Source organism: Antechinus flavipes, chromosome 6 (assembly GCF_016432865.1).
Source record: "Antechinus flavipes isolate AdamAnt ecotype Samford, QLD, Australia chromosome 6, AdamAnt_v2, whole genome shotgun sequence".
In the NCBI taxonomy this organism is placed as follows: Eukaryota; Metazoa; Chordata; class Mammalia; order Dasyuromorphia; family Dasyuridae; genus Antechinus; species Antechinus flavipes.
Window position 1 is genome coordinate 63,366,834 of NC_067403.1, and position 20,862 is coordinate 63,387,695.

Consider the following 20,862-nt stretch of genomic DNA (forward strand, 5'->3'; position numbering starts at 1 on the left):
GTCTCTGTCTGGCGTCTCTCTGTCTCTGCTCACTTTCTCTTTGTCTCTCTCTGTGCCTTTATCTGTCTCTCTGTCCGTCTTTCTCTCTATGTCTGTGTCTCTGAATCTGTCTCACTTTCTGTCTCTGTGCGTCTTTCTGTCTCTCTGTGTATCTCTCTCTATGTCTCTGTCTGTCTCTGTCTCTGTGTCTCTGCCTGTCTCTCTGTTTCTAACACACATGCACGCACAATCAGTTGAAGAAGTGGACGTGCATAAATGTTGATGAGGCACATATGCAAATGTGTGACCAGCACATACTTGTATAAAACAGAGAGTCCATGCATGAAGGAGTGCACATATAGGATAGTTAAAGCACTCACATGGCAGAGCAACTCATAATTCAGTTGCTTCAGTGCTACTAATTCCTTGCTAATAGAATCATGTGATTCCCATTGACCCTGATCCCCTGGACATTATATCCTTTGCTGACCACACCTTTTTCACTGGTTCTATCTGGGTATTGTATCACACCTACCCTCTACTCTTCCTTCTTCTCTCTATTACCGCCTTAGCTGAACTTTTGCTTCCCCCAAACTCCCCGTTAAATCGCAACTTTCCTCCATAAATTGAGAGGTGTGTTCCCTTTTTTGTTTAGATCCCAGAAGCAAAGCTCCCAGCCCTTTTAAAGAAAAAAAGTGAAGACACCCAGAGAGTTGTGCTGTTGCTTTTTCCCCACAAGGAGAGATGTCTGTCAGCTTCCAGATAATTAGGCTCCAGGTTCTAAGCTTTTTTGAGGACAAAAACAGCCAACCAGATAATTAGACACTTCAGGCTTTTATTTGGTCTTTGAACCTACTTCTTTGGCTGGCTGAATTGTCCTCCAGGTCCCAAACCTTTTTCTAAAGTTTAGAAAGTCCTTAAACTTCTGTTTAAATTCTCCTTGGTATCCTTCCCCAAGTTTCTAACCTTTTTGACGGCTCTAAAAAAGAAATCCCATGGAGGCCATATGAATCTGCCACACTGTAATTTCTTTTAACCTCTAAAACACTTTGGGTCTGAATTTAAATTTAAATGAACAGGTGAGAAGTCCTATAAGAACAAAAATGTCTTCTTTGAATCTTTTGTTCCAAACTTCTACCTTTCACATGCCAAGTGTGACCTGTAGCAATTTCCCAGGCTTTAAGTCATCCCTTATTGTATTTTGTGTTTATTTTATTTTATTTCATTTCAATTTTCAAATTCATTTTAATCCTGAATGAAGAAATCAATGGGAAATTAGTGAATGTTGCAATGGTATAATAGAAAATGTTCAGGATTTGAAGTCAGACAATGTTTGAGTTTGAAACTTACTGCATGAGTGACAATGGTTAAGTCTCATAATTGTTCTGGGTCTAAGATTATTCATCTATAAAATGAGTTTTATATAATTACACTATCTTCCTCATAGGGCTGTTTAGAGAAAAATAATTTGTAAATCTTTAAAGCTATGTTTTTAGTGAAAAAAAGTACATTTCAGGTAAATAAATAAAGATAAGACTTTATTGAAGGTCATAATCCCCTCAACCAGAAGCTGTAAAAATAGAATATTATTATGATACTAATTTTATAATTCCATTATTTACACAGATGGATGTTATAAAATCTGGACAAAATCTTATACTATGGCAACATTGGGAATCAGACTTTTTGTTCCTAAGGTACAATTTTCAATAAAAACAGGGTGCCACAAGTTTTCCATAGCATAAGAAATTTCACTCAATATTTTATGGAATCTCAGGACATTTAAATGATATTGAATATTTGTGTTTCAAACTGTTGCTTCAATGGTATATATTATTTGTTTATGTGTGTGTTTAGATTTTGTTGCTTAATTAGCAAAAATCAACGTATTCAAGTAATACCTACTTTTATAATTAAGATCATACTACAAAAGCAAAGACTTTGGGGACAACTGTAAAATCCATATTTATATAGATTTCAGCAAAAGCATCGAAAGATATCCATTTTACTTTTTGGAGAACAAGAGGAGAAGTGAGAAGAATGAAAGAAATATTTTAAGCTTTTTAAAAAATCTCTCTTGAAACTGATATTTTTCTAGAAAGTTGTAATCATTGTTCTAGTTTTCACTACTATTTAATGATTTTTAACTGCATTATGGAATTTAATCATCTATTTTTTATGCACAGAAATGAGATGGTGCCTATAGATAGTAAATTAGAAAGCTCTATTTACCAGGCCTTTTTTCTGATCTATCTTGTCCACAGCTCCTCAAACAGACTATAACATATCTAATACATTTATCACACTATCAAGGCATTTTATGTGTGTTTGCATGTGTGTGTGTGTGTTATTTCTCCTTTAAATGCTTTATTTTTTGTCCTTTAAAATTTTATTTCTGTTAAAAAACTCTTTTCTTTTTGAATTATGAGTTTCAGATTGTCTCCTATTCTACCTTATTCTACCTACTGAAAATTAAATTAATTATACATATGAAATCATGTAAAACATAGGTCCATATTAGCTACATTACAATGAAAGCAATAAATAAAATTTTAAAAAGAAAATTATACTTCCCTACATATTCAGAGCTTATAAATTGTCTTTATCATTGTATAGACTAAAGTAGCCAAGTCTTTACAGTTGATTATCGTATCTGTAACTGTACATAATGATCTCCAAGTTCTTCTTACTTTACTTTGGATCAGTTCATTTAGGTCTACCTGTTTCCCCGAAACCACATCCCTGGTCATTTCTTATATCACATCAGAGATACATCACAATCACGTTCCACAACCTGTTTAAATATTTCTCAGTTGATGAATGGGTATCTCTTTGATTTCTAATTCTTTGTAAGCCAAAAAACAACTGGTATAAATATTTTTTAACACGTGTTTGTTTTCTTTTTCTCCAATCTTTGTGGTATACATTTAGCAGCAGTATTGCTAGGTAAAAACATATTCATATTTTATAGCCCTTTGTGCCTAGTTCTAAATTGTTTTTCAGAATAATTGAGGAAACTGAGGTAAATAAAGAATAAATTATTTGCCCAGAGTCACACAGCTTGTAAATTCTGAGTATGCATTTGAATTCAGATTTTCCTGACACAAGGTCTGATACTCAATTTACTTTGTCACTAGCTACCCCTTTATATTCATTATTGCATGAGATACTTAAAATAAAACTGTGAGGCATAAATTTTTATTATCTCATTCTTAACATGGAAACTGAGATACAGAGAAGCATACTAACATATATTGCTCACATTCAACTCAACTTCTAGTGTTAAAAAGAATGTGTTTTAACAAACACGCTTCCTCAAAGCCAATCAGTAAATAGCAGCAGGAACACTAAAGTGTATTTTTGCTTCTATATTCCTACTATTTGAATCAATACTGTCTTATTATTCAGACTCCTGTTAAGCAATTATTATACTTTACACTTAATAAGCGTTCCCTGAAATATAGAATTACTTTTCTAAAATTGCTGTAGAACATATTTTTTTCTAATGGAACTAATCATGAGATATCTGATTAAACCTAGCAGGAATATAATCAGCCAGAATCCTCAAAAAGTAATATATGCCTACTCGCTTTTTTATTCCAATGCATATACAGAGCATCCATTAACATCATTGGTACTGGAAAAACAGACATTTTGAGAAGGAAAACATTGCTATTCTAATATATCTTCTGATATTTCTCTATTTTATAGACAAAGACAATTATATATTTCCAAAAAAAAAAAAAAAAACATAGTTCTTTTTGGGGGGTTAAGGAGAGATTTAGAGTAATCTTTTTTTCAGTCATTCAGAATCAAATCAGATCTTTAGGATTTCAAGAACTGGACTGTTCATAGTGTTTTCTTGGCAAAGATATGGGAATGGTTTGCCATTTCTTTAATGGATTAAAGCAAACAGAAGTTAAATGTCTTGCTGAGGGTTTCACAACTAATAAGTATCTGGTCACATTTGAATTCAGGTCTTACTGAATCCAGGTACAAAATCCTATTCACTTAGCCACTTAGCTATCCCAGGCATAAATAAAATTCATATAAATATAAGTAAAGTATATAAATCATATAAATAAATTAATTCTAGTCACCACAAATAAACATGCTTTGATATTTTCATACTTAGTTAGGTCTATGATCTCAGTAATGTAGGCATTCCTTCAGGTCTTACGCATCCCAATCTATCCTTGCCTTCTTATCTTGTGCTATTGCTATCTTTGCTTTTCCAAATTCTCCACAGGGGCCTTCCTCTATATGTTTTGTGACTCCATTGATAGCAGCATGTAGGCAGAGTTATGTAGTTCAGTAATGTGCCTTTAGTTAAAAGACATTTATGAAAATTTATTATATACATTTAAATTTTCTTCTTTATATTCTGGAAATGTACGATGTTTATTAACTCATTGTGAATTGCTTCATATCTAACAGAGTTCTTCCTAGACTAAATCACAGATCCATTAAGGGTAGAATAATATTTCATGATAAACAGTTTTAGCATACATTGTTTAAAAGGCACTTTAAAGTTTTCTTAATTACTATTAACTTCTCAAACCTGACATAGGAATAATCAGAATTATATAGGCAGGTTTTCTTGCTCTCTTTCTTTGTCTTTATCCCTCTCTCTCTGAAGGTATTGCAATATTGTCTAACACTGAAAGATTTTTAAGATCCAAATTCCAAATCCAAATTTTGCTTCTACCACCACCATTACCCTGACTACCTTCACAGCAAATACAATGTAGAAGCTTAATCAAAGTCTTATACCTTCATAAGTTCTCAAAGAGCACACTCAAGGGATAAAGAGTACAAAACATCATCATTTGGGGTACAAAATTGAGTGTCAGGGTGCCAGACTCAAAGAGAATAGGAAGAATGTAGCCAATCAGAAAGAAGGTAAAGTCCACCTGGAATATTATTTCTGATGTCTCTATTGTGAAATAAAATAAAAATAAGACTTAAGTATTAGCAACCATATTTCCATAGCGCTTTAAAATTTTGCTAAATGTCAAGTGTAATGAAATCAATGAACAAGGAATGCACAACATTGCTAGTAAAGCAGATTTTGAAATCTAAGAGGCCTCTTTAAGATAAAATATTAAGCAGACTCCTTACTTATTTGCCCTGTGTTCTGTTTACTACTAACAACCCCACACCCATCAAAAAAATAAATATCAAATTCCTTTCCAGGATGATACATTTAAGTTTTCCAAAATATTTTCTTTACCTCAATATGCCAGAAGATATCATGAATAAAAACAGTATTGCAAATATATGTTCACAAAATATACTCCGTATTAATGAAGGTGCATTGTATGAGTTAAAAAGCCTTGTTTCAGGATATCACAAAACAACATTTTATTATCACTCTCCTTACACTTCTATTTTCTCCATCCTTAGAGGATTTTATGAATATAGATTCTGTCATTGGGAAGGAGCTCCAAATTATTTTATGCTGTTGTCTCTCTGCACACTGGCTCAAATGTATCACAATCCAAAAATATGGAAAATTTTTTCCTTTCATGATTGAAAATATATTACTAGTTTTTCATTTTAAAATGAAACAAATATTACTCATGTGGTACCAAGTGATAAAATTTAAACTCCAGCTTAGTAAACTGGGACCATTTATCTTATCTTTGTAATGATATTACAGAATCTGTTGTCCTGCCTCATAAATATTACATGAGGAGAGAGAGTTCTTAATCAACCTGTGCTTTCAATAGTTTCTCCTTTATAAATACTGTATCTCAAAGGCACCCAGAGAAGGAAAAAAAGATGGGATCTTAACTTGCAAATGCTTGAAAATGGTCGTCATTGGTAGTTATGAGACAGGTAGAAGACCTTCACATGGGTCTGGAGTCAGGAAGACCTCAATTCAATCAAACTTCACGCAGTAGCTGTGTGACTCCAGACAAGTCATATGTTTGCCTCTGTTTCAAAGTTGCTAAAAATGAGAATTATAATAGCATGTACCTATGGTTATTGTGAAGACAAATTTGTAAAGCACTTTACAAATCTTAAAACTACATAAATGCTAGCTGGGATTATTGATAAGAATGGTGGTAGTAGTATTAGGGAGGAGCCATAATTTAGCCAATTTAGAGAGTGTGTTAAGTTATCAATTATTGTTTCTCTTTCCCTCTCCAGATTTATTAAAAAAAAAAAAAAAAACAATACCCTTAATCTCAGAAGGAGTCTAAAGGTTAAGACCACTGACTTATTTTCTAAACTATTCTCCAATAAAAAATGTCACTGATAAATATGAATTACATGATTATGGGCTGAGAAAAAAAAGTCGGTTTTTATTTGTTCTGACAGTATGTTTGATTAATCCCATTCACCAACCATTCACTAAGTCCTGATTATGTTTATCATATTGTGCTAGATATAAGAATATGAAAACAAACAACAAACCAGAAAATAAGCTCTGTCTTAGATACTATCTTGTGTTAGAGGGTGGTTAGGAGTGGAAGAACTTGGAAGTGGAGGGTGATTGGAGATACAACCATTCAGAGTTAAGATACATACAACAGATATGCAAAGGAATATAAAGTCCTTTCAGAAGGTAAAAAGCTCTCACAATTGAGGGTGAGGAAAGGTCTTGGGTAGGAAAAGTTTGAGCTGAAAAAGAAATAGTCTATTCACTCATTTATTCATTCATTTTTTTATTTTCTTAAACTATTTTTTACTATTTTTAAAATTTGTATTATGTTTATTATGTAATAAACAGAGTACTACCTACTGACAATACAAAGGAGGAATTAAAGTCTTCATACACAGTGAAAACTTAAATTCTGGAGAAAACAACATGCCTAGATGGAAGAACATCGAAAGATAAAGATATATACATACATGTAGACACAAATATACACACAAACATATACATTCATGCAAACAATTGTAAGGGGAAGGCTTTAGAACCTGGTGTAAGAGAGATTAGCATTTTGTAGAAGATGGCACTCTCTGTGATTAAGTAGCAGGATTGTAAGTGGTAGAAGTGATCGAATAAGGATGATAAGAAATAGCATTTTTGTCACAGAGCACAATCTGTGAAAACACATGAAACTGAATACTGAATTTAGAGAACAGCAATGATTAGTTCTTTTAAAACGTGAACTATTATGGAATATTATTGTTCTGTAAGAAATGACCAGCAGGATGAATACAGAGAGGACTGGTGAGACTTACATGAACTGATGCTGAGGGAAATGAGCAGAACCAGGAGATCATTATACACCTCAACAACGATACTGTTTGAGGATGTATTCTGATGGAAGTGGATCTCTTCGATAAAGAGACTTAATTCAGATCAAAGATGGACAGAAGCAGCTACACCCAAAGAAAGAACACTGGGAAATGAATAGAAACTGCTTGCAATTTTGTTTTTCTTCCTGGGTTATTTATACCTTCTGAATCCAATTCTCCCTGTGCAACAAGAGAACTGTTCGGTTCTACACACATATATTGTATCTAGGATATACTCTAACCTATTTAACATGTATAGGACTGCTTGCCATCTGGGGGAGGGGGTGGGGGGAGGGAGGAGAAAAGTCCGAACAGAAGTGAGTGCAAGGGATAATGCTGTAAAAAATTACCCTGGCATGGGTTCTGTCAATAAAAAAGTTATTATAAATAAATTAATTAATTAATAGATACATAAATTAATTAAAAATAAAAAAATAAAAAATAAAACATGAACTATGTGTGGTCAATAGGAACTACTGCTTGAGAACAGATTATGAGAAGTCCATATTTTATTCATTTATGCATATGCTGTTTGTTCCCAGTGGAATTAAAGTTTTCAGTGTGTAGGAAAACTTTTATCCCTGCCTTTGTATTCCTAATAGATGATTCTATCACCTAGTGAACATTTAATAAATGTTCTGGGGGTGGAGTCAAAATGGCGGAGTTAAGTCATGTTGCTCAAGCTCGAAAACGACCTGAAGCGGAACTCCTATTATAGGAGTGAAATGTCTCTCTAGCTCAAGGCAGACTGAAAAACTCCAAGAAAGAACAGTCTCTCTGGGGAGAAAAGGGTGCTTCAGACAGACTCTGGGAAACCTGGCGAGAGGGTCTTCCTCACAGCAGATCAGCAGCAGGACCCTCGGTCCTGGCTCTGCAGAGGCAGCAGGGGGCAGCCTCCCGTCCCAGCTCCAGGCTCTTTTCTGAACAGAGCAGGCAAAGCAAACACAAGGGGGCGCTGTGCTCAAAGCCAAGGCTCAGAGCTTGACTAGAATTACAGCGCCCCCTATATCCCAGGAGCAGAATTCAATCATAAAAATAAAAAAGAGCAAATACGGAAAAAAGAAAAGAGGGTCTCAAGGAGCTTACACTTTCATAGGGGAAGTGCTCATAAAAAAAAAAAAAAAAACAAAAAAAAACTTTAAAAGGCAAATAAGAAAAGTAGAAGAAAAAATGAGAAAGGAAATGAGAGGTCCTTGAAAAAGGAAGGAAAAACAAATTGTCTGAAGAAAACAACTACTTAAACAGTCGAATAAGCCAAATGGAAAAAGAGATACAACAGATAACTGAAGAAAGTCTCACAGTAAAAACTATAACAAGGCAAATGGAGAGACGGCAAGAATCAGTCAAACAAACTAAAAAGAATGAAAAAAATAGAAGAAAATGTGAAATACTTCATTGGCAAAACAGCTCACCCAGGAAATATGTCCAGAAGAGACACTTTAAAATTATTAACCTACAGCAATGTTATACGATGTATTATATATGATGATCAATTCTGATGGACATGTTTTCTTCAACAATGAATTGATGGGGGCTGCTAGGGGGCGCAGGGGATAGAGCATCAACCCCCAAGTCAGGAGGACCTGAGTTCAAATCTGACCCCAAACACTTAACACTTTTTATCTGTGTGACCCTGATCAAGTCACTTAACCACAACTGCCTCAGCAAAACAAACAAACAAACAAAAAACAATGAGATTATTCAGATCACATCCAACGGTCTTGTAATCAAAAAAGCCATCTACATACACCCAGAAAGAGGACCATGGGAATTGAGTGTGGTTCACAACATAGTATTCTCACTCTTTTTGTTGTTTGCTTGCATTTTATTTTCTTCATCATTTTCTTTTTTGGTTTGATTTGATTTTTCTTGTATAGCAAGATAATTATATAAATATCATGCATATATATTGGATTTTACATATATTTCTACCATGTTTCACATATATTGGACTACTTGCCATCTAGGGGAGGGAGGGAGAAAAGCTGGGAACTGGAACACAAGATTTTGCAAGGGCTAATGCTGCAGAATTATCTATGCATATATTTTGAAGAATAAAAAACTTTAATAAATATATATATATATTAGCCTGCCTGAAGGCCATGACCAAAAAATGAGCCTGGATAGCATTTTACAAGAGGTCACTAAAGAAAACTGCCTGATATCCTAGAAACAAAGGGGGAAATTCTCATTGAAAGAATTCATCAAACACAAGGAAAAGCCCAAGAAACATAGTTGTAAAACTCCAAAACTATAATCTCAAATTAAAAATACTATAAGCTGTCAGACAAAAACAAATCAAATATCAAAGAGCAACAGTCAGGATTAACCAGGATCTGGCATCTTCTACAGTAAAAATCAGAGGTCCAGGAAATGCAAGGCTAGTTCTATATCAAAGGAACTATTACCATAATCGACCATATCATTAGATGCAAAAAATGTTTTTGACAAAAAAACAGCACACATTCCTGTTAATAAACACTAGAATACATAAGCATAAAGGGAGCTTTTCTTAAAATAATGAGCAGTTATCTTTCTAAAACGAACAGAAAACATTATTTGTAATGGAGAGAAGTTGGATGAATTCCCAATAAAATCAGTAGTGAAACAAGGATTCCCTATTATCACCATTATTATTCAACATTGTACTAGAAATGAAAGTTAGCAATAAGAAAAGAAAAATACATTGAAATAGGCAATGAGGAAAAAAAAACGATCACTTTCTTCAGATCATATAATGATATACTTAGGGAATCTTAGAAAATCATCCAAAAATCTATTGGAAACACTATATAGGGTTAGCACAATTGCAGGATATAAAATGAACCCATACAAATCATCAGCATTTCTAGATATTACTAACAAAACTCATCACCAAGAGACAGAAAGTGAAATTCCATTTAAACTTACAGTAAACAAAATAACATACTCAGGGGTCTCCCTGCCAAGCAAGACAAACTCAAAAATTATATGAATACAATTACAAAATACTTCTCATACAAATAAAATCAGATCTAAACAATTGGAAAAATATAAATTGTTCATGACTAGGTCAAGCTAATATAATAAAAATGACAATTCTGATGAAATTGGTCTAATTGTTCAGTGCCATACTAATTGAATTTGCCAAAAAATTATTTTATAGAACAATAAAAAAATAACAAAATTCATCTGGAAGAATAAAAGGTCAAGAATATTAAGGAAATTAATGAAAAATATACAAAGAATGGTGGCTTAGCAGTACCAAACCTAAAACTATTTTCTAAAGCAGCAGTCATCAAAATTATTTGATAGAGTGGTGGATCAATGTAATAGATTATATACACATGATATAACAATCAAAGACTATAGAAATCTAGTATTTTATAAACCACCAAACTCCAGCTTCTGGAATAAGAACACACTATTTGACAAAATTGCTAGGAAAACTGGAAAATAAGATGTCAGACACTTCATATAGACCTACATCTCACACCCCATACCAAAATAAGATAAAAATTGATACATAAAGTACAAAGGATGATACTATAAACAAATTAGCAGAACAAGGGATAATATACTTATCAAAGCTTGGAGGTAAGAATTAGGGAAGTTAAGGATAACCCCTCTATTGAAATTGAATATAAATGTTATTAGTGTTATTGTCCATATTTCGTTTTCAAAAAGAAAAAAATGATATCATGAGGGTGATGTCTTGACTTACATGTGAATTGGATTTTAATGAAGCAGACCTTTATTACTTCACTTATCAAATTCCAACAAAAAGAAAAATGTCAAGATGACTAATGATGTCCCAAGATGGAGAAGGGAGGAATATATGACCAAAGAACTAGAGAACACTATGAACAACTTTGATTACATTAAATTAAAAAGGTTTGGCACAAACAAAAGCAATAGGAATAAGATTAAAAGGGAAGTACAAAGCTGGGAAAAAATCTTTACAGTCAGTATTTCTGATAAGGGTCTCATTTCTAAAATATATAAAGAACTGTGTCAAATTTATAAGAATACATGTCATTTCCTAATTAATAAATGGTCAAAGGATTCGTGCAGACAATTTTCAGATGATGAAATTAAAGCCCTTTATAGTTATATGAAAAAAAAGTGCTCTTAATCACTATTGATTAGAGAAATGCATATTAAAATAACTCAGTAGTACCATCTCATACTTCTCAGATTGGCTAAAATTAGAGGAAAAATTAATTGATCCAGCAATACCATTACTCAGTCTGTATCCCAAGGAAATCATAAAGGAGGGAATAGGTCACACATATGCAAAAATCTTTGTAGCAGCTCTCATTGTGGTTGCAAAGAATTGGAAAAGGAGTGGATGACTGGGGAATGGCTGAACAAGTTGTGGCATATGAAGGTAATGGAATATTATCATTCTACAAATTGATGAACAAGCTGTTTATAGAAAGTTCTGGAAAGATTTACATGAACTGATGCTGAGGGAAACAAGGGGAACCAGAAATACATTGTACACAATAACAGCAAGTATATGTGATGATCCACTATGAAATTCTTGGTTCTTTTCAGTGGCTCAGTGATCTAAAGGAATTCCCAATAGACTTTGGATACAAAATGCCAACTGCAACCAGAGAAAGAACTAAGGAGAATGAATGTAAGCCAATCCTTGCTATGTTCACTTCTTTTTGTGTTGTTTTATCTCTTCCATGATTTTTCCCGTTTGCTCTGATTTTTCTCTCCCAACATGATTTATAAAATAGTGTGCCAAAAATAAATAAATAAATAGAATTATTAATTTAAAATGTTCATGGAATGAATGATTTAATGGTCTACTTCTCTCTGAGCTCAAGCAAGACAACTTTTTTCTTGATCCCAGACCTAACCCCCATCCTCAACATTCATATAAGCCAATAAAGTTTTTATTTCATAAAAAGTTATATCCTGAAAATTTTTTAAAATTATATTATAGCTTTTTATTTACAAGATATAAGCATGGGAATTTTTTCAGCACTGACAATTGCAAAACCTTTTGTTCCAACTTTTCCCCTCCTTCCCCCTTTTCTTTCCCCCAGATGGCAGGTTGACCAATACATGTTAATATGTTGAAGTATAAGTTAAATTATATATATATATATATATATATATATATATATATATATATATATATAATGTATATACATACACATATATGTGTGTATAGATATATGTATAGATATAGATATATATACATGTCCAAACAGCTATTTTGCTGTACAAAAAGAATTGGACTTTAAAATAGTGTACAATTAGCTTGTGAAGGAAATAAAAAATGCAGGCAGACAAAAATAGCAGGATTGGGAATTCTATGTAGTGGTTCATAGTCATCTCCCAGAGTTCTTTTGCTGAGCATAGCTGATTCAGTTCATTACTGCTCCATTGGAACTGATTTGGTTCATCTCATTGTTGAAGAGAGCCAGGTCCATCAGAATTGATCATCATATAGTATTGTTGTTGAATTATATAGTGATCTCCTGGTCCTGCTTATTTCATTCAGCATCAGTTCGTGTAAATCTCTCCAGGCCCTTCTGAAATCATCCTATTGGTCATTTCTTACAGAACAATAATATTCCATAATATTCTTCTACCACAATTTATTCAGTCATTCCCCAATTGATGGGCATCCACTCAGTTTCTAGTTTCTGGCCACTACAAAGAGGGCTGCCACAAACGTTCTTGCACATACAGGTCCCTTTCTCTTCTTTAAAATCTCTTTGAGATATAAGCCCAGTAGTAACACTGCTGGATCAAAGGGTATGCACAGTTTGATAACTTTTTGAGCATAGTTCCAAATTGCTCTCCAGAATGGCTGGATGCTTTCACAATTCCATCAACAATGTATCAGCTTCCCAGTTTTCCTGCATTCCCTCCAACATTCCGCATTATCTTTCTCTGTCATTCTAGCCAATCTGACATGTGTGTAGTGGTATCTCAGAGTTGTCTTAATTTGCATTTCTCTGATTAATAATGACTTGGATCATCTTTTCATATGGCTAGAAATAGTTTCAATTTCTTTGTCTGAGAATTGTCTGTTCATATCCTTTGACCATTTATCAATTGAAGAATGGCTTGATTTCTTATAAATTCTAGTCAATTCTCTATATATTTTGGAAATGAGGCCTTTATCAGAACCTTTGACTGTAAAAACATTTTCCCAGTTTAATGCTTCCCTTCAAATCTTGTCTGCATGCCCTGTTTGTAGTGGCTAGAAACTGGAAAATGAATGGATGCCCATCAATTGGAGAATGGCTGGGTAAATTGTGGTATATGAATGTTATGGAATATTATTGTTCTGTAAGAAATGACCAGCAGGATGAATACAGAGAGGCTTGGAGAGACTTACATGAACTGATGCTAAGTGAAATGAGCAGAACCAGGAGATCATTATACACTTCGACAACGATATTGTATGAGGACATATTTTGATGGAAGTGGATTTCTTTGACAAAGAGACCTGAGTTTCAATTGATAAATGACGGACAAAAGCAGCTATACCCAAAGAAAGAACACTGGGAAACGAATGTAAACTATCTGCATTTTTGTTTTTCTTCCCGGGTTATTTATACCTTCTGAATCCAATTCTCCCTACGCAACAAGAGAACTGTTCGGTTCTGCAAACATATATTGTATCTAGGATATACTGCAACATATCCAACATATAAAGGACTGCTTGCCATCTAGGGGAGGGGGTGGAGGGAGGGAGGGGAAAAAAAATCGGAACAGAAACGAGTGTCAATATAAAGTAATTATTAAATAAAAAATTAAAAAAAAAAAAACAAATCTTGTCTGCATTAGTTTTGTTTGTACAAAAGCTTTTCAATTTGATATAATCAAAATTTTCTATTTTGTGATCAATAATGATCTCTAGTTCTTCTTTGGTCATAAATCCTTCCTCTTCCACAGGTCTGAGAGGTAAACTATCCTGTGTTCCTCTAATTTATTTAAATCTCATTCTTTATGCCTAGGTCATGAACTCATTTTGACTTTATCTTGGTGTACAGCATTAAGAATGGGTTAATGCATAATTTCTGCCATACTAATTTCCAATTTTCCCAGCAATTTTTGTCAAACAGTGAGTTCTTATCCCAAAAGCTGGGGTCTTTGGGTTTGTCAAACACTAGATTATTAAAGTTATTGACTGTTTTGTCCTTTGAACCTATTCCACTGATCAACTAGTCTATTTCTTAGCTAATACCAAATGGTTTTGGTAACCACTGTGTTATAATATAATTTTAGATCTGGAACAGCTAGGCCACCTTCATTTGATTTTTTTTCATTAATCGTCTTGAAATTCTTGACCTTTTGTTTTTCCATATGAACTTTGTTGTTATTTTTTTCTAGGTCATTAAAATATTTTTTTTGGGAGTCTGATTGGTATAGCACTAAATAAATAGATTAGTTTGGGTAGTATTGTAATCTTTATGATATTTGCTGGCCCTATCCAACAGCATTTAATATTTTTCCAGTTGGTTATATCAGACTTTATTTGTGTGGAAAGTAGTAGTTTTCCTCATACAGTTTCTGATTTCCCTTGGCAGATCGATTCCCAAATATTTTATACTATCAGTAGTTACTTTAAATGGAATTTCTCTTTGTAACTCTAACTGTTGGATTTTTTTTTTTGGTGATATATAAGAATGCTGATGACTTATATGGGTTTATTTTATATCTTGCAACTTTGCTAAAGATTTGGATTATTTCTAATAGCTTTTTAGTAGAATCTCTGGGGTTCTCTAAGTATACATCATATCATCAGCAAAGAGTGATAATTTAATTTCCTCATTGACTATTTTAATTCCTTTAATCTCTTTCTCAACTCTTATTGCCAAAGCTAGCATTTCTAACACAATATTGAATGGTAATGGTGATAGGGGGCAACCTTGTTTTACTCCTGATCTTATTGGGAATAGTTGCAGTTTGTCCCCATTACATATGATGCTTATTGATGGTTTTAAATAGATACTACTGATTATTTTAAGGAAAATTCCATTTATCCCTATACTCTCAAGTGTTTTTAATAGGAATGGATGTTGGATTTTATCAAATGCTTTCTCTGCATCTATTGAGATGATCATATGTTTTTTGTAATTTAGTTATTGATATGGTCAATTATACTGATAGTTTCCCTAATATTGAACCAGTCCTGCATTCCTGGTATAAATCCTACTTGATCATGGTGTATTATCCTGGGGATGATTTTCTGTAGTCTTTTTGCTAATATCTTATTTAAGATATTCATTAGGGAGATTGGTCTATAATTTTCTTTCTCTGTTTTCAACCCACCTGGTTTAGGTAGCAGTACCATGTCTGTGTCATAAAATGAATTTGGTAGGCTGAAGATTTTTTGATAGGGAGATTAAATGAAATGGAGATAACTATGCTCAGGCATTATTTTAGCCAATGTATGAAGGATTTTGGAGGGGAGAGACTGGGAGGTGAGAGGCAAAGGATTAAGAGGATATTAAAATCATCTAGCTTATAAGGGTCTAATGTAGGTTGGTGGCCATGTAAGTAAAGAGAAGATGAATGTGGAAGGACAAACATTTGCCTCAATTCTTACCTAGCCCTTACTCTTCAAGTGAATGTTGTCTCAGACAAACTGAGCACTCATAAAAAACTTAATTTAAAAGGGCCAAGTTCACCCACTGCATCTTGGGACATCATTAGTCATCTTGACATTTTTCTTGTCACTGAAATTTGATGAGTGAAGGAATAAAGGTCTGCTTCATTAAAATCCAATTCACATGTAAGTCAAGACATCACCCTCATGCTATCATTTTTTTTTCTCTTTGAGAATGAAATATGGACAATAACACTAATAACATATTTATATCGAGTTTCAATAGAGGAGTTATCCTTATCTTTACTAATTCTTACCAAGCATGGACAAGAATTTGTCAAGCCTTGTAGAATCTACTTCCACATCTCTGGGCCTTGGCTTTTTGAACCTTATACTGAGAAGTTTGAATAAGATGGCCTCTCAGGTTCCTATAAGGAACATATATCCCACATTCTTATATTCAGCTCTAATCCAATTGATTGCTATCTAACATGATCAATATTTGAGGTAGGCCCATCCAAAAAATAGAAAATAAACTTGAAAATTATATATTGATATATTTATTATATATTTATGTATTACTATAATAACTGTAACAATGAAATTTGTCAGTAGCTATAAAAGTTTGAAAACAGAACTGAAAACTTGAAAACATGCTTTTCAAAACATAATTTCCATATTTATTATTTTAATGCTATTTCCTAAAGCATACACATTTCTGAATCTGATTCAACTAAGCAATGTTAATCTAATTCAGTCTAAAATATATATGAAGAATTTGATCAGCATGGGAAGCATCCAGTGTGGAAATTTAGACATGTTTAATTTAAGATATCAATGGGACATCCAATTTGAAACATTCAGATAGGAGATGTGAAGCTGGAAAAAGAGGCTAGAGATGGAAAAATAGATTTGAAAACTGCCATCATAGAGATTATTACTGAATCTGTAGAAGAAAAGATTTCCAAATAAAATAGTTAAAAGATCGGTTAGTTAGAAGAACAGTGAGTCAACATTGAAAAATTAAAGATCAGTGAGAATATCAATGATATAGGGGGCGATTAGCTAGACAAGAAAGTAAAAAAGGATAAACTTTCACTGAGATTCTGATTCTCTCTGATTCTAATCCTGACACAAGTTATTATACATCATGCTGCCTCTAAACAATAAATGCTTCTTTCAAAAAGGATTTAAAAAAAATTTTTTTGAACTTGTAACACCATTACCTAAGAGAGGATCTGGCTTATAAAGGACATCGATAAATGTTCATTAATTTATTGATTGGTAAAGATATGGGAAAGCAAGAAGGAAAAGTAAAATATTGTGTATACTTATAAAATAGTCAAGAGATTCCAAAAGCCTGTTAGATTAACCCTTTCAAATATGTCTAGGCAGGTTTTCTACATGATAGTCTATAGTAACTGATCTGTCCAGATTGATCCACTGTTTGAATCTAAGGGAAGTTATTTTTCTATCAGTACTTGGACCAGTATATAAAATATATACAAACACGATCTAAGAAATTATTGTTATTTTTTATTCAAAGGAAAGAGAAGAGGCTCAAGAGTAAAAGGGAGCTAAGATATAATCCGCCCCCCCCCAAAAAAAAAGAAAAGGATACATATTGCCTGATCATGATAGAAGGTTAGAATATAAAGAATAGAAACAGCTCAGAGATTACTTTTTAATGTTGTGCTAGAGCTGTATTCAGCAGGATGGGCTGACCATGAACATGTGCTGCCCCTTGGGCAGCTCAATGTTAAAGCCACATTTCTATTAAAAAACAATTTCTGAAATCAAGAACTCGGCACATTTTGCAGAAGTAGTACACTGCAATTTCCCCACAGTTAACTTCCGACACCCATATGGCCAATTCTGAATTTAATGTGACCTGTGACATGAATACTTTTTCTATTCTTCCTTAGCCTCCTTAAACAATTATAATTGCTCCCTCAGGGAATCACTCTGGATATTCTTGAACAATCCAACACCCACTAAATGACAGACTATTTTCAAGATCATGTCTAGCACAATAAAATAAAATATAATGCTCATCCAAAAAGAAAAAAGCCATGCTCTGAATTGAAATATTTTCTTTGATGGCAAGCTGTGAGCATTTGACCACCCCTCACCTTTCTGTTTTTTGGTGCTCTCAAAGATTGGAGCTTATGATTCTTTCTAAGATGTCACTATGGTTCACTAAAAAAGAGATTTGAAGTCCGAGGATATGGTTCTAATCCTGCTTTGGACATTTAATATTTTCAAGGTTTTGGTAAAATCACTTGATCTATTCGTTTTCCAATCTATAGATTAGGGGATTGGGCTAGATCAGGGCTTCTTAAACTCTTTCTACTCATGATCCTTTTTCTCCTGAGAAATTTACATAGATATAGATATAGATCTATCTTTCTGTCTTTATTTGTGGTAGGAATTGGTGACCGGCAACGATTGGATTAGAACTGATTAGGAAGGAAAGAGGAGTCTGAATTGTATTTAGAATGTGGCAGGAATTTTAATGAGTTATACTGCTCTCTGGGAGTGTACATTTCTCTACCCTTTTTACATTTTTTAAATAAAAATTCTTTGGCAACAACTCCTTATTTTTTCTCATCTTGGAAAGCTAAAAACAACCTGTGAAAAGATATTATTTCAAATGACCTAAAAGTCCATTAGAGAGACACATCTTGGATAGAATAGATTATAGAAAATCACCAATAGTTATTTATAGGAAATAAATACCAACAGGCTAATTCCAAGGAAATGCATGATTGACAAAAAAAAAAAAAAAAAGTGAAACATAAGCTATCAAAAAAGCATATAAAAGAGGGTCCTCTAGAAGGTGCAGTGGACTTCAGCCCTGAAGTCAGGAGGACCTGAGTTCAAATCTGCCCTCAGACATTTAACACTTGCTGTGTGACCTTGGGCAAGTCACTTAACCCCAATTGCCTCAGGATTTAAAAAAAAAAAAAAAATGAAAGAATATTCCCAACTCTAGTTTGCTTGCTTGTAAAATAAGAAAGTTGGGCCAGACCAAAGGTGTCAAAGTCACAGTGGTACATTGGACAAAACTCCTGATTTCAGACTGCCAGAACAAGATTAAAATGTAATTGGGAAATATTTAACCAAATAAAGTACAATAAAATAAATATAATGTTATTTTATGATTTTCTCTGTCACTATCCCAATTATAGGAATATCTTTCTATTTAAGTTTCATATCACATTTCTTTCTGGTTCTATACCTATGACCCTATGATCCTGGGACTGGAAGAATATAGGCAACAATTATGCTGCATGGTTAGCCATCAATGGGTTGTAATTTGTATTCATGAAGGATACACCAATATCAATAAGATCATAGATCCATTCAAATATAGAAATAGTGATTCACTCTAATGGTGTCTCCCTATTTCGCTGAAATTAAGGTCTCTACGGATATTTAGTTTATACACCTGTGAGTGATTATTTTCCCCTACTCTTTTATTTTACAATATTACTCCCAGTGTTTAATATAATCACCAGAATATATTAAACTCATATTAAACTCTTATAAATTCTTATCCACCAGCTGCATGATTCTTAAGCTGATGACAAAAAATTTAAGGTTTTTCCTCCTGAAAAAATGATTAAATAAAACATCTATTAAATAAATACTTTGTCAAAAGAACTGTGCTGAGTGCTGGGGGTACAAGGAGAAGAATAAGCAGTTCATACTCTCAAGCAGCTCTTTTCCTTAGGGGAGAATCTAGATACAGGATTTGAACCTAGAATTTGTCGTCTTGTGTTACATAAGGAATATATATTAAAGGACTCCAAAAAAGATATAGTATGAAAGATTGGAGAATAGAGGGTCCTGCTTCTGGAGTCAGAGAGCCTGGGTACATAGAATGCCTACAACCCCCATAACCTTTGTTAGTCTAACTCAAACATTTTTGTATCATTTTTTAAAAGGGGGTGAGAGAAGGATTAAGACCAGGCGATCTCTAAGGTCCCTTATAAATTTTGACCTAAATCCTACAAGAATTGAAAGCATTGTACAAACAATGCCTGACCTAATATGTCCCAATTTATAAACATTTGAATGATCCAAGCAAAAGGTGATGGGCTTCCTCCCATAGCAGGAGACAAGAATGCTCTGTAGTGCAATGGCAAGGATTTCCTTGCCAGATATTTTTCCCGTGGAGCTTCGCTGTTTAGTGCCTTTGTGCTACTAGAGACAACCGAATGTCCTAGGATTGGCAAGTTTGGTCTTTACTTAACTGCCTTCAAGTAACATCTATCTTTAGTCTCTCACAATAATACTTAGGCATGAAAATCAGCCCTGGACCTCTCTAAGGAAGCAAGCTGAGAAACAAAGGATAATGTGATCTACAATCCAACTTTTTGTTTATTCATGTTTTTTCCATGTAATTTTCCAAAAAAATTATGGAATCACAGTAAACAATTTTTTTTCTGTCTCCATAGCTATGGCTTTTTCAGCAAACCTCATTGTATTCTTTATTCAATATGAAAGTGAATAGTTTCTAAAATATAGTGCACCTATTCTCTTTTTTTTTTTTTTTAATTTTTTATTTAATAATTACATTATATTGACACTCATTTCTGTTCCGATTTTTTTCCCCTCCCTCCCTCCAACCCCTCCCCTAGATGGCAAGCAGTCCTTTATATGTTGGATATGTTGCAGTATATCCTAGATACAATATATGTTTGCAGAACCGAACAGTTCTCTTGTTGCGTAGGGAGAATTGGATTCAGAAGGTATAAATAATCCGGGAAGAAAAACAAAAATGCAGATAGTTCACATTCGTTTCCCAGTGTTCTTTCTTTGGGTGTAGCTGCTTTTGTCCGTCATTTATCAATTGAAACTCAGGTCTCTTTGTCAAAGAAATCCACTTCCATCAAAATATGTCCTCATACAATATCGTTGTCGAAGTGTATAATGATCTCCTGGTTCTGCTCATTTCACTTAGCATCAGTTCATGAAGGTCTCTCCAAGCCTCTCTGTATTCATCCTGCTGGTCATTTCTTACAGAACAATAATATTCCATAACATTCATATACCAC